Source organism: Salvia splendens, chromosome 9, assembly GCF_004379255.2.
Source record: "Salvia splendens isolate huo1 chromosome 9, SspV2, whole genome shotgun sequence".
Lineage (NCBI taxonomy): Eukaryota > Viridiplantae > Streptophyta > Magnoliopsida > Lamiales > Lamiaceae > Salvia > Salvia splendens.
The window spans coordinates 31,050,303-31,063,533 of record NC_056040.1 but is presented as its reverse complement, the minus strand read 5'-3'; the positions used below and the strand labels follow the sequence as shown (position 1 = coordinate 31,063,533).

The following is a 13,231-nucleotide window of genomic DNA, read 5'->3' as shown; positions in this document are numbered from 1 at the left end:
GAGGTAATAACTTCATCAGAAGAGAAAGAAAAGTATATTCCTTCTCCCTTCAAAGATATCATTATCTTCCTTGAAACTCATGACCTTAAATGGGAAAAAGAGCCTTGGAAGCTTATGCAGCGTTATATGGATACAACATCATATGCTGCTCCTGCTTATAAAAAAAGAATTTTTTATGAAGAATTCCTGATAAGTATGGGAGCTTGTGAGATCAGGCATTTCAAAACTTATAAGGAGGCTAAAGTTTATAATTTTAGCAGAATAATAATTAAGCAAATAATAACAGCTGAAGACTGGGGTTTTGGAACCCTAAGAGAAAGAGAATGTCAAATTAAGAATAATAATGGTGGCAGAGAAGTTATAAACTTCAATTATTGGGATATAAAGGAAGCTTATTATAAAACCTTCTTTTACCAAAATCCTTATCATAAACATTCGTGGTGGATTAAAATCTGCCCAAAAGTCTATGAACAAGGACTGCCAACATGGGTATATGACTGGTGGCAGACCTTTGGAACTTCTGAGAAAATACTTCCAGAAGAATTTAAATCCTTATTTTTCAAATGGAAACAAGTTTCTCCTGCATTAATAGAAGCAGAGAATCAAAATAGATTTTTCCATAATATGGAGACTCTTCATTTTTATGCAGAGTTTGGTATTCCGTGGATCTGGAAATGGGAACCAGAAATTGGTTTTGATCATAACAATGTTCCGTGCCTTAAAAGACAGTTCTCCACTAGGTTTTGGCCTACAATGATGGAGAAGGACAAGTCAGGGGATATCCAAGGTCTCCAGACTCTTCAATTAATAAAAGAAAGAGTTTCTTTTTATAAAGAACAAAAGAGAGTTAATAAATCTCTGAAAAAAGACATTACTCCTTTTGAAGAATTCTTGAGGAAGAATATCTCAAAAATGAATGAGAAGGAACTTATATCAAAATATATGGCTAGTATTGGAAAAGACATTGATCATATGGATGAAGATGAAAACGAAGAAGGAGATACAGATATTAATTCTCCAGAACTCTCTCCAAACAATGATGAGCATAAAAATTTTAGGGATGCTCAGGATCCATTCGAAGAAGAAGAAGGCTTCTCAACAGAAGATAATTTTGCTAACTTCATCAAGATGATCGAGAAAACGCCAGATAAGGCAAATGGGAGCCAACAAAGTGGAAAGATGAAAGAATAAAGGGTGCAAGCACTTTCGTCAGCCTTTACGTCAGCTGGAAAATTATAAATTTCAAATCCGGATTTGAAATCCGACTTTTGTTGTCTTTAAATAAGGTCTCTTGATAGGAAGAGATTAGGATCTCATGTGTTGAGATAAGAACTCTCTCTCTCTCTCTCTCTCTTGTATCCCTCCATCCTTACTCTTTTGTAAGATATCCTTCGGGAAAAGTTTAGCAATATATATTTTGTAAGTTTCCTCTACTCCTCTGTTTTTAAGTTTTTATTTATGATTGGCTAAGTTTATAAGTATTGGATAAACTAGACGATAAGATACTAAGGAATTAATTATGGAAATATAATTTTAATATCGAAAGGAAGATATATCCAGGTTTGATTAATTATTGATTTTTATGGCTACTTCCTTGGGTCTGGATTCGCCCGTTGCTGCCAATGCTTTGGCGTTTTTTGGGCTTGCCTCCATTGACATAGGATGACTGGCCATTTTAAAATAATAAGAAATCAGTAAAATACCTTTTGATATATTTCTCCTTCCCTTATTAGAATGATAATTCTATAATTATGGCATCCCCCTTTACGATCCTCAAGGTTAACCATCTTTCAAGGTCAAAACCTTGAGGATCGTAAAGGGGGATGCCATAATTATAGAATTATCATCCTAATAAGGGAAGGAGAAATATATCAAAAGGTATTTTACTGATTTCTTATTGTTTTAAAATGGCCAGTCATCCTATGTCAATGGAGGCAAGCCCAAAAAACGCCAAAGCATTGGCAGCAACGGGCGAATCCAGACCCAAGGAAGTAGCCATAAAAATCAATAATTAATCAAACCTGGATATATCTTCCTTTCGATATTAAAATTATATTTCCATAATTAATTCCTTAGTATCTTATCGTCTAGTTTATCCAATACTTATAAACTTAGCCAATCATAAATAAAAACTTAAAAACAGAGGAGTAGAGGAAACTTACAAAACATATATTGCTAAACTTTTCCCGAAGGATATCTTACAAAAGAGTAAGGATGGAGGGATACAAGAGAGAGAGAGAGAGAGAGAGAGAGAGAGTTCTTATCTCAACACATGAGATCCTAATCTCTTCCTATCAAGAGACCTTATTTAAAGACAACAAAAGTCGGATTTCAAATCCGGATTTGAAATTTATAATTTTCCAGCTGACGTAAGGGCTGACGAAAGTGCTTGCACCCTTTATTCTTTCATCTTTCCACTTTGTTGGCTCCCATTTGCCTTATCTGGCGTTTTCTCGATCATCTTGATGAAGTTAGCAAAATTATCTTCTGTTGAGAAGCCTTCTTCTTCTTCGAATGGATCCTGAGCATCCCTAAAATTTTTATGCTCATCATTGTTTGGAGAGAGTTCTGGAGAATTAATATCTGTATCTCCTTCTTCGTTTTCATCTTCATCCATATGATCAATGTCTTTTCCAATACTAGCCATATATTTTGCTATAAGTTCCTTCTCATTCATTTTTGAGATATTCTTCCTCAAGAATTCTTCAAAAGGAGTAATGTCTTTTTTCAGAGATTTATTAACTCTCTTTTGTTCTTTATAAAAAGAAACTCTTTCTTTTATTAATTGAAGAGTCTGGAGACCTTGGATATCCCCTGACTTGTCCTTCTCCATCATTGTAGGCCAAAACCTAGTGGAGAACTGCCTTTTAAGGCACGGAACATTGTTATGATCAAAACCAATTTCTGGTTCCCATTTCCAGATCCACGGAATACCAAACTCTGCATAAAAATGAAGAGTCTCCATATTATGGAAAAATCTATTTTGATTCTCTGCTTCTATTAATGCAGGAGAAACTTGTTTCCATTTGAAAAATAAGGATTTAAATTCTTCTGGAAGTATTTTCTCAGAAGTTCCAAAGGTCTGCCACCAGTCATATACCCATGTTGGCAGTCCTTGTTCATAGACTTTTGGGCAGATTTTAATCCACCACGAATGTTTATGATAAGGATTTTGGTAAAAGAAGGTTTTATAATAAGCTTCCTTTATATCCCAATAATTGAAGTTTATAACTTCTCTGCCACCATTATTATTCTTAATCTGACATTCTCTTTCTCTTAGGGTTCCAAAACCCCAGTCTTCAGCTGTTATTATTTGCTTAATTATTATTCTGCTAAAATTATAAACTTTAGCCTCCTTATAAGTTTTGAAATGCCTGATCTCACAAGCTCCCATACTTGTCAGGAATTCTTCATAAAAAATTCTTTTTTTATAAGCAGGAGCAGCATATGATGTTGTATCCATATAACGCTGCATAAGCTTCCAAGGCTCTTTTTCCCATTTAAGGTCATGAGTTTCAAGGAAGATAATGATATCTTTGAAGGGAGAAGGAATATACTTTTCTTTCTCTTCTGATGAAGTTATTACCTCAGCATAGGATGTTGAACCTTGTACTTTATTAGCCCAAGATGATGAGGTTCCCTCACTATCCTTTTTTGAGTTCAGATATTCCTGAACTTTCTGAAGTAATTCTGGATTATCTTCCAGTTGGTCGATACCTGTGATATTTTCCTTAAAAAGTTTCTTATTACCATGCTGAATGATGGGGATTCCACCTCCTCTTCCTTTATAAAAGGAAGGGTATTGGCTCCTTTGGCCTCTTCCTCTGGGGAAATAACTACAAAATGAAACGTTTTAGGTTAAACCAATGAGAATAATTATATTAATTTTTCTCTCACAATCTCTTATAAGTCTTCTGAGATTAAGAGCTTCCTCCAAGATAGGTCTGAGGGAAGTAGCCGGGCGCCACCTTCTAATATAATACCTTTCTCTATCAAGTTCTTCTATTCTAATCTTATAATTTAAAATCATATTTTGGAGATCACGTATCTCCTGGTTATAGCAAATCCTATATGGATTAACCATTAGTAATAAATTCTCTAGTTAGGAAATCGGGTAAATTATTGTCCGATCCTTTTTTATAAATAATTTCAAAATCAAAAGGAGCAAGTTGCGCTTGCCATCTAGCAAACATCTGCTTAGAAACATCGTGCTTAAAATCTTTATCAAACAAAAATTTTGCTGCCTGGCAATCTGTTTTTATTAAAAAACTCTTATTATATAAATCATCTTGAAATTTCAAAACGCATTTAAGGATAGCCAGGATTTCTTTAACAACCGTAGCATAGTTCTTTTGACTACTATTCCATTTTCCCGAGTAAAATCTAACAAGATATTCTTGTTTATTTTTGGGATCAATTTGTTTAAGGATACCTCCATATCCTATATTTGAGGCATCGGTTTCTATAACTTTTTTCCAATCAGGATTGGCAATTAAGAGGCAAGGGATATTTTTAACCTTTTCTTTTATTTTTTTAATAGCTTCTGTATGACTATTATTCCACGGCTTAGGATCCTTCTTAAGCCTTTCATAAAGAATAGCTGTATCCTGAGCAAGATTTTTATAATAAGGAGAAATATAATTAATACTCCCTAGGAACCTTTGTAATTGAGTTTTATCCCTTATTTCATCTGGAAATTTAGACGCAAACTCGATGCTTCTATTTATAGGAATTATTTTTCCTTTCTCAATATTATGACCTAAAAATCTAACACAAACTTGAAACAATTTCATCTTAGATTTGGATATAACAAGGCCATTATTTGAAATAAGATTTTTAAAAATTCTAAGATGCTCAAAATGAGTTTGGATGTCTTTTGAAAAGACTAAGATATCATCGATATAAACGATGATAAAATCACTGTAAGGATTGAATATATCATTCATGATTTTTTGGAATTCTGAAGGTGCGTTTTTAAACCAAAAGGCATCACCTTCCACTCGAATTGTCCAAAGGGAACATTAAAAGCAGTTTTATAAAAATCCCTTTTATCAATCTGAATCTGCCAATATCCAGATTTTAGATCAAATTTTGAAAATATAATAGCGTTTAAAAGCCTATCTAATAAATCTTTTTTATTGGGCATCGGATATCTAAACCATTTCAAGGCCTTATTAAGCGGTTTATAGTTGATAACTAACCTTGGAACTCCTCTTTCTTGTTCAGCTTGCTTATTAACATAGAAAGCTGTGCAAGACCAAGGAGATTTAGAGGGTTGTATGAGGCCCTTTTCTTCAAGACTTTTGACCTCTTTTTTACAAAGATCCAGATACTCCTTATTCATTTGACCTGGTCTAGCTTTAGTAGGGATTCTAGATTCATCAAAATCTTCTTCATAATCAAGGTTAACAATATGCTTTTTTCTATCCCAAAAAGCATTGGGATGTTCATTACAAATTTGTTCAGTAAAATTATTTTCTATTAATTTAATTTTTTCTTTAAGCTTCGGGTTTTCCAATTGTGCTTCAATATTAATAGAATTAATTTCTTGTTTTATAAAATTAATTTGGTTTTGTTTATTAATAATATTTTCTCTAATATTATTCAGAACTCTGCTAATAGGTTCTGTGACGAAGGGAAACTCTAAAGATATATTACCGAAATTTCCTATTATTCCTTTGTTATCAACTCTGATAGGTAAGATTTTCCTAAGGAAAGGAGTTCCTAATATAATTTGGTTGGAAATATTCTTAACTAAAAGAAAGCTATTAGGAATACAAGCTTTATTCTTACATATAAAGGCTTTAGGAAGCTTATAACTAATTTCCATTTTTTGATTATTAGCAGAGAATAAATTATGCGAGGTTTTCTCAAAGTATCTAGTAGGTATTAAACCCTCATGAATACAATTAAGATCTGCTCCACTATCAACAAGAGCAATTAATTCTTTTTTATAGTTATTATCAATAAGAAGGATAATCTTTATAAACCATTTCTGAGAAGTAATTAATTCAAGTTTTGAAAGGAATAACCCTTCATCATTGCTGTTTGTAGTAGAAACTTCTTTTCCTTTTTCAATTGTCGAGCTACGTAAATCTTGGATCCTTAAGTTATTTCTTAATTCTTTAATTTCTTCTTTAAGGTTATTTATTTCTGAATTTAAATCTTTTACCACTGGTTTATTAGAGTATTTTTGATTCATTAATCTTTTAACTTCGGCCATAGTATATGGCTCCGAATTATTATAAGTCATAGTATAAGGTTCAGAATCATAGTTATCTTTCTCAATTAAATCTTTGTTTTTTAATTGATCAAAGATTTCAAGTCTTAATTTCTCATCTTTTATTATTTTCAAAAGTTCTGTTATATCATTACTAGTTATGACATTTATATTACTACTACTTCCTGCTTCATCTTGAAACTAGGCTATGATTTCGTAAAGATTATCACATTTACAAGAATCATTACTGGAATCTGAAACAGAAATATTTTCCGTTTCCTCACAAGTCATATCCTCATCGGAATTTTGATCACTAAATTCTTCTTTTTGTTCTAAAATTTCTATAATAGAATCTTTGAGATCTTTATCTATCTCAAGATTGTTAATTTTTCTTTTTATATTTTTTTTATTTTTATCCAACAATTACTAGCATAGTGACCTGGTTTTTTACAAAAATCACATATTATAGGGATATTCTTTTTCTTTCTATAAGTTTCCCTTTTTTCTCTTTTTTCTCTTCTTTTATGAGTTTTTCTAGTGGGAACATTATAATCTTTTCTTTTATCATATTTTTTAGTTTTTTCTTTTGTAACAGGGATATTTTCTACCCCAAATTGGTTACAAAATTGCCCTAATTGTCTCTTCTCATTAAGATTATTTTTCTTAATTTGTCTATCAAGTTTTATCTCATTGCAAAGAGATAATCCTTCTTGGATACAGAATCCTATTAATTTACCATAAGTAAAATTATCATAATTGATATTAATATTTCCTTGTCTTAATTTGGCTCTTACTCTTTCAGCAAAGAGATAAGGTAACCCATCTATGAATTTAGACTTCCAATGAGCACTATTACTTTCTGGGAGTTCCATAACTCTACTTAAAAAAGTATCTTTATACCATCTAAAATTAGTAAGAGTTTTGCATCTTAAATTTTGAAGTAGTGTTCTAATAGTCTCACTATTATCAGACCATCTTCCTGTAAAGTGTTCCATAATATTTATGACAAGAGTATAAACAGAATTTTCTGTAATATTATTGTCTTCTGTTTTTACCGAGGTAAGAATAATATTTCTATTTTCTGCGGTGAGATAATTATCCCACCAACCTTTTAACTGACCTGTGTTATTACTATTATTGGGCTCATACTAATTGAAATTCAAATTTGGGCTCTTCTCAACTTATTTCAGCCTACTATAATTTCCTCAACCTAGCCCACTCTTCCTTCACCAAAAATAAATAAAAGAACGCCCAACATCTAATTAGAAAATCAGCCCGTTTCACTAACTAAATTAGTCCATATACTCCCCCTTCCACCCCCTTCCACCACACGTATCATGTACTCTCTCTCACCTAATAACGGTTCACCTTCTCCCTCAATTGCACACAAAACTTCCCCCAAATCAGAACTTCCGCCGCCTCACCCAGCTTCACACCTCACGACGTCGACCAGCCATCCCTCCGGCGCCACCATCGCACCGCAGTCGGCGTGTTTTCCTCCACGTCGTCTCTCTCTTCACCGCGCTGCCACCGCTGCCACGAATCCGCCCTCGCGGATCCGCCGCCGTCGGCTCCTCCCTCCATCATCTTCTCCTCTCCATTCCTCTCTCTCGGCTCCCCCTCTCTACTCTCTCTCTGATCTGCCGCCACCAATTGTGCATGCACAGTCGGCGGCTTCGGCCTCCTCCTTACCACGCCGGCGCAGCTTCCCGTCGGCTCCACGGCTGCTGCCTCCTCATCTGAGGCCACTACCGTCATCATTTCGCCGACTTCCGAGAGGTAAAGAAATGATATTCATTATTCTTCTTGTTTACTACTCCATTTTACATCTTCTAAAGTTCCAACATTTATTTATAAATTTGTTTTTGGCCATCATAGATTTGGAAAGTCTAGACTTTGGTGATGAGGCAACATATTTTTAGGAAGCAGATTTTTGTTTAAGATAAGCCTCGGTTCTTTGCTAGAAATTGCTATTTCTATATTCTTTGCTATAGTTGTTAATGGCTAGTTTTTTGCAGGGGCTAAAATCTTGCCTATATGCATATGTGGAAAGAACGAAAAAAATAAGGAAAAACTTATGTTGTTGTTACTTACCTTTTTATATGTGAGGAAAAGACTTTACTGCAATTTTCCACTGCGATGTGTACGTCCTCTTTCTTTTTCTGCTTTGTTGGAAGTATTTTGGAGGAGTGTGTTGTTTGGTTGGAGGTGGGGTAGTGAAAGTGATGGCTGGTTGGTATATACTCCCTCAGTCCCATTAAAAATGAAACGTTTTCCTTTTTAGATTGTCCCATTAAAAATGAAACGTTTCCTAAAATGAAAACATCCCTATCTCTACTTTTTCATCTCTCTTATTTTACTCTCTCTTTATTAACTCACAAAACAACACTACATAAAAACCCGTGCCGATTCCCAAATGTTGCATATTTAATGGGACGGAGGGAGTATATGTGAATACAACAAGTGGTCTGACATTATCATCCAAATATTCTTCTGGCAGAGAAAAATGATGACTACCCTGACATCTTATTTAATGCAGCATTAATTGCTGCTGTCGAAAATCTGATCCTTTCAGGATCGAATCTGTCTACTCTTTTTCTTTATGTTTAATTTGTTTTATTATATTATTTGTGTATTTATTGTTTAATTTGGTGTAGGAAAGAACCTGGTTCAAGCTCGTGTGTATCAGCTTTCTTAAAACATACTATGTATAAATTAAACTTTTGTTGAGCTTTTTTGGTTGGATGTATCGGATATCATAATTTTGGTTTTGGGATCTTATTTATTTATTTAAATTTATTATATTCATATAGGTGTAATATAATTACGTGTTCTATTCACTTGCCTTACGTTAAAACAAACAACAACAACAACAATCTATCGTATCTCGGATTTAATCACATAAAAGTCACTTATATAGATAATCAGGCTAATAATATTATTTTCTAATAATATCGTCTTAGCGGGTCGTTACAACATGAAACTTTCTATGTCACCCTCACTCTGCAGAACTTATTAAGTGTTGCAGTAGAAGATTGTGCAAACGCATAATTTAACACTAGACACATAAAATTGAACCCACACAAATTAGACCTCAAATCTTTTAGATGATTCATTAGTTTGACGTTGGATTTTTCGGTTGTGCTACTAGAATTGCAGATGCAATTGATCTTGCGAAGGTTAAAGTCTTTTTATTTAGTTCAAATGGAAAGAACCAGTTAATTCTAATCTATTAACAGATTTAATTAATGCATTTGATGATTTAATATCAATTTTAGACAAATTACTAATTAATTCATTAAATGAGTTGTTCAAATAATAGAGAATGCATTTAAAATATAGAATGTGAATAATTACGTACTTAAAAAATAAATATAAACAATGTCAATAAACTATAAAGGAGTGGTGGAATTTATTAAACGACGCGACGCGGTAACTACGCATGTATCTATTCCACTAAATAAAAGAAATTGCACAACATTAGATACACAACTGTCTCTTACAACCCCTTAACCATAGTTTCTGTCTCTTTGGAAAAAAAAAATAGCTTGAAATGATGAGTAAGCAAAGACAGTGGAGGAGTCTCAATCGAAAACCGGGGAAGAAGATGAGAGAGGCTCCTCCAAGGAAGACTTCGACACCGATCTGGACCTCACACTGATCTAGATGCCAGCCAAACCCCCATCTTCCACGAAAAAAGATTATTTCGGATCTGAAACCGAGTCGAAGTATGACTCACCAAATTCGAATGTTGGGCCAGTAGTGGCGAAACCAATTGAAGAAAATTATAAATCAAGAAAGAAGGATTGACCCAAGCCAGCCTCCTATCCCGTTACTCCGGCGAAATCTGCCGCCGCAAAAGGCCATGTTAAAGACACGACTACTAATGACTCGAAGAAGTCGAAGAAGACCCCCGCCGAGCTGGAGATTGCCAAGAAAAAGTCTAACGTCGATAAGGAATGCTACCTAGTTGATTCCACCAGTACTCATGTGCTCGTACCAATGATTAAGCCAAGCACTTTTGTAAGTAATAACTAATTCAGACTGTGAATCCTCATTAAATCAGTTGTAGTTTGTTTTATGGTACTTGCTACTCTTAAGCTAGGAGGATGAGATCATCATCTTGGAAGTGAAGATTGAATACCAGTCAAAGTATAATTTTGGTCCAATTGCGCATCTAAAACAATTTCACAATTTTGTCTAGAAATGTTTGCCTATCAATGTGACGAGGGCTCAACTGCAAGACAAAGTTAGGAGGCTTAAGAGGGAGTATGAGAATATAAAGCACAAAGAGAATAATAATAGGAAATAGATGACAGTCTTGAAGCCTCACGAAAAGATGGCTTGTCATCGGTCAAAAACGATATAGGGAAATGAAGGAAATGGGGTTGTCGCAGGACAAGTTTAGGATACTTAAGAGAAAGTATGAGAACATAAAGAGAAAAGAGAAGGATGGAATAGAGAGGAACTTTTCGAAGCCCATGAGCAAAAGGCTTATGATCTGTCAAAAGTGATATGGGGGGAGAAGAGAAGGTGGTTGTCAAAACTGATGGGAAGTCTGAGAACTAACGATTGTGTGGTGAGGAGAATTGTAAGCAAGAAGGAAACTAAAGATGTGAAGAGTACGGAAGAGGATGAGCCTTTTTAGGCTCTGGGTGACGATGGAGGTGAGAGTGTGCATCTATCGATAAGACTTGTTTGAAGTGGGAAAAAGGGCTGGATGGCGAGATCGGAAGTTATAAGCTGAAAATGGATGAGCTGAAGGTTCGCATCAGACAATTCGAGGTGAAACTAACGCAAACAAAGCTTTTTTGGGAGCTATGGAGGGCAAGTATTAGTAAGCCTATGTTTTTTAATTGCCATTTATTTTGTGTCTAAGCATTGTAGGTTGGTGTCTAATGTAGGCTTACTGATACTTGCCCTCTATAGCTCCCAAAATAAGTTGCGTGTACGTTACTTTCAACTCCAATCGTTAGATGAGAAACTTCAGCTTATCCACTTTCAGTTTATAACATTTAATCTCGCCATCCACCTCCTTTCTCACTTCAAACACATCTTACCCTTAGATGCACACTCTCTCCTCCATCAACGCCCAAGGCCTAAAAAGGTCAGCATCTTCTCATCCCCTTCCACACTCTTCAGTTCTTCACTTTCATTCTTACCTACAACTCTCGTCACCACACTATCATTAGTTCTCGGACTTCCCATTAGTTTCACAACCACCTTCCCATATCATTTTCGACGGATCGTAAGTCATCTACTCATGGGCCTTCAAAAGGTCCACTCTTTCCCATCATTCTCTTTGCTCTTTATGTTATCATACTTCCTCCCACGTGTCCCACTCTTATCTTGCGACAACCTCATTGCCTTCATTTTTCTATATCATTTTCGACAGATCGTAGGCCATCTTCTCGTTGGGCTTCAAGAAGATCCTCTATTTCCTATTATTCTCTTTGCTTTTATGTTCCTATACTTTCTCTTAAGCCTCCTAGTCTTGTCTTGCAGTTGGGTCCTCGTCACATCGATATGCAGACTTTTCAAGATATAGTTATGAAATTATTCTAGATGCGCAATTGGACCAACATTTGACTGGTATTCAGTCATCCCTCTCAATATGATAATCACGTCCTCCTAGCTCAAGAGTAGTAGATACCATCAAACAATCTATAACAGATTTAATGAGGTATTCACAGTGAATTAGTTCATAATTACACTTGCATGGTTTAATCTTTGAGACGCGCACATGAGTACTGGCAGGATCAACAACGTAGCATTCCTCATTGACGTCAAGCTTTTTCTCGGCAATCTCCGGCTCGGCAACGTCATCTTCGACTTCTTCGAGGCGTTAGTAGCCGTTTCTTTAGCAGTGCCTTTTGCGGAGACGGATTTCGCCGGAGTAACCGGATTGAAGGTTTTCTTAGGACTATCCTTCCTGCTTGATTTTTTATTGTCTTCAACTAGTTTCACCATTAGTAACCTGACATTCTACTTTGGTACGTAGGACTCTGACTCGATTTCAGACCCGGAGTAATCTTCTTTAGAGCAGAAGGGGGTTAGGCGGGTATCTAAGGAAGTGGTCTTTTTGGTGCGGGATGGGGTTTTGATCAACGTCAAAGTCTACCTAGGAATTTCTTATGTATCTTATGTTGTGAAATTGTTTTTAATTATTGGAATAGATACATACACCAGTTGTTTTATAAATCCTGCTACTCATTTACCGTTTATAGATGTTGTTGATATTTATCTGTAAGTATGCAACTAATCACATTTTCAAGATCAATAAAATGACTAACTTTCCCAAGATCAATTCCCTGCCATAGAGAACATAATTAGACAATTAAATAATATCTTTTAAGTAAATCCCCAAATCTCTCCTTATCAGTGTATCTCACCTGCGCTCCACCGCGTACGCCGTCCGAGATCAGATGGGTTACGCCGCACTCCTCCAGCATCTCCGACCATTCTACATGCCGGTCTCTCCTCGGCACTCACCCCTTCGCAACAGCCGCCACCCGACTCCTTTCCTATGCCACGCCTACTACCCCCTCTGCATTATTACCGACCTTATCCTTTAAGTCACGAGTTGCATAGTACCTTACCAATTAAGTCACTTTTAATACCGACCGTTCCTTCCTTTGCATGGACCCCGTCAATTTTGTATGAATATGTCAGTGCATTAGCACTCGGGAATGGATACGCAGCATAATTTTTCAGTTTGAAAGTTACCGCTCTCTTCGTCATTGAAAATTTATTACATATTTTCCTTTTCGTACGAATTTATCATCTTTCACTTTTATCATTTTCGATAACGAATCTCACATTCCACTAACTCATTCTTATTCACATTTTATTATAAACATAATATATAAAAGTAGGACACACATGCCACTAACGTTTTCAACCCGCTTTCTATTACTCCCTTCATCCCACAATAGATTACACACTTTCGTTTTAGTTTGTCCCACAAAAGATGTCACATTTCCTTTTCTGAAAATAGTTCTCTCTCACATT

General features: G+C 35.3%; 1 long non-coding RNA gene across 1 annotated transcript; it reads right to left on the bottom strand.

The window, feature by feature from the left end:
- Positions 1–9,581: 9,581 nt before the first annotated feature.
- LOC121748925 lies at positions 9,582–12,825 on the bottom strand. Its single transcript, XR_006039550.1, has 2 exons — positions 12,613–12,825; positions 9,582–12,531 (listed from the first exon to the last, which is right to left on the bottom strand). It is a non-coding gene; the product is annotated as an uncharacterized LOC121748925 (long non-coding RNA).
- Between the last annotated feature and the right edge of the window lie 406 nt (positions 12,826–13,231).